The sequence below is a fragment of the Lygodium microphyllum genome, chromosome 2 (genome assembly GCF_053477565.2).
Source record: "Lygodium microphyllum isolate KBCC chromosome 2, Lygodium_microphyllum_v1.1.10, whole genome shotgun sequence".
Taxonomy (NCBI): domain Eukaryota; kingdom Viridiplantae; phylum Streptophyta; class Polypodiopsida; order Schizaeales; family Lygodiaceae; genus Lygodium; species Lygodium microphyllum.
In genome coordinates this window covers 92,988,170-92,990,892 of record NC_141136.1, presented here as the reverse complement: position 1 = coordinate 92,990,892, position 2,723 = coordinate 92,988,170, and positions in this window count along the sequence as shown.

Below are 2,723 nucleotides of genomic sequence, written 5' to 3'. Positions count from 1 at the left end.
CCAAAGACTCTCCCACTAGCACAAAGGCCGTAAATATTAAGCAACAAAGCTCGAATAAAGCATGTACAAGCACCAGTGCAAATGTCCAAGATCAAGCATTAATGAGACATCCGGGACATGGAGGCAGTGTGACATCCATATGTAGCATCCATAGACATCAAGTATATCCCAAAATAAACTTTGGAAAGCCAATAAATCTCCAAAATATGCTCTAGACATTTGAACATCAAGCCCAAGTAAAGCTCCAATAGCATCCAAGCTCAAACAATGTAACTGACATAGATAGGTGACATGAGCATAAGTGCATATCCAAAGCGGTCAAGCATAGATCGATAAGTGCTAAGATACATCCAAGATAAAGATCCAAATGCTATGGAAAGTAGAGCTCAAGCTCAACCAATGATTAAGAAGCAATGTCAAACACTTTTCCAATCCTCGATGGTCAATATATCAATGTACATCTCCAAGACATGACCCGAATAACATAGGCATAAGCATATATGAGTAGAATAGCTTCAGCCCAACTGTTTACATCAGACATTCCCTACTCTAGATTGAGTATTTCAGGCCTCAAAATCAGTACCAAAATGATGGCAATCCATTAACATAGCATCTCCATACATGTAGACATCATCCGGGCATCAATATGCATCAATTGCTCAATCCTGGTAAGCATAGACTTTAAGAGATAAGTGCTGCCCTATTTTGGACAGATCTGAAATTGTTCAAAACAGTCAATGGCTGAGCTAAATCACCTCCAAATGCGTCTCACATAAGAGACATAACATCCACAAGTGATCCAGTATCAATAAACATAAGGAGAAGCATCACATAAGCCATAGGCATACAAATACATGCTGTCTCAGACCTGAAATCTATTGCAGAATATTCTGTTATCAAAATTTGGCAAATCCGTGCCAAAACACCAACTTAGACTCTTACCTTGCCTGAATCGAGTTTCGAATTCCCGAGATATGACAATGGATCACGGGAAGATAATTAGCATGGCTTCTACGTGATCATGAACTAGCTGGCATTGAATATAATTAGAGATGGTCAACATACATATCAAAGGCTGTCATGCTGGAGGATTTAATGATACTGAAGAGATCCTATATTTATTGTTGCTAGAGAGTTAGCATGCTTTGCAAGTACACATGATTTTGGAGACCTGGCCATAATTGAGGGGAGTTGTTGGATCGTTTTTTGCTGAGCAGGAGGAGTTCTTACAACGTGATTGAAGAGAAAGTGTATTGTTGCCATGAGATGTCATTGAAGTGTGCTGATTCAACGGATTGCTTATGAATGAAGAATCTTGCAGCATTTATAACATTGGAATCAAGGTAAGTAACTTCTCCTTCTCCATTTTTGATGCCAGGAGGCATATTTCACGGTGGATTCCGTGCCATGGTGGATTCCGTGAGGTTTTACGGTGGATTCCATAAACTGTGTTGATCGGGGCTCATACACAAAGTGGATTCTTTGTGCGAGAAGTTGATGGGGACGCCTATCCTTTTCGGGCGTTTCATTAATTTAGTGTGTACATGGGTGATTCCACAAAATACATATTAAATTAATAAACATTTATGAGTTTAGAGTGCCCACTCGTGATAAATTAAGGTTAGGATTGATTTCTAACCAGTTGATTTATTTATGTAGCTGAAGATTGCTAGGTATTCACATTTGTCAGTTGTATTATTTTACTAACGATTGTGAATGCTTCAGTTGATGTGTAGAGATAGCAGCAGTGGCGGGGGAAAGCATTGGAGGATAGCATGTATTCGAGTTATCGCTTATATTTTGATGGGCGCATACCTTAGGCATGGTGCCTATATTTTGTTGCGCCTATTTATTGAGGCGTTGGATATTGATTTATTTTGTATGCGCATGGGCGCACGATTATGATATTTGTATTTGGACATTGTATTGGGTATGCCTGACTCTTTGGGCGCCCGCCCATTAGCTTTATTTCTATTTTGTGCTAAAGCAAACTCAAAAGCCAAAAGCATGCTATTTTGTAATTTGGGCTATTATTTGAGCTTGAAGATGATTAATACATAAAATACATGCTTTGTGGTCACTACGCGAGCATACAACATCCGATCTGCGCACTAGTGGTATCAGAGCGAAGCTGAGATCGAGAGCTTCCAATCGCTACCCATCTTGTGTGAAGACGGAGCTCCTGGAACAATCGAGCTCTACGGTCAGTCTCATTGCGAACGGTCGATACTGTTGAGATATCGAGCTCCACTCGTGATACGCCAGGGTGACCGTTGAGTACTTATGTCACCGACTTGTCAGTTGCAGACGCGGTTGGTACACCGCCGATGAATAATAGCTACATGATAGCTATCCTTATCTACTCTAGTTCGTGGCTCAGTTAGTATGCCACCTTAGTTAGTTGAGTTTGGTTTTTGAGACCCATATAGGGTTCTTCTATTTCTTTGTAAGTGAGTTCTTTTGGCTTACACAACTAAGAAGAGGAAAACAGTTTTCAGCCTCCACCCTTGTATGTATTCCCCCATTGTGCAAGCAAGAAAGCTTCAAGTGAGACTCCTTCCTTCTCTCCCACAATCTTGACATGGTATCAGAGCCTTGTTCGTGGTAAGGAGCTCAAGAAAGCAAGCCAAGCTCGCGGTGGTCTGGTAAGAGGAGCAGTGTTACTTTCATTTTCTGTTTTGGGAGCAGATCTCTGCAGGTAGCACAGCCGGAAATTGCAGGAG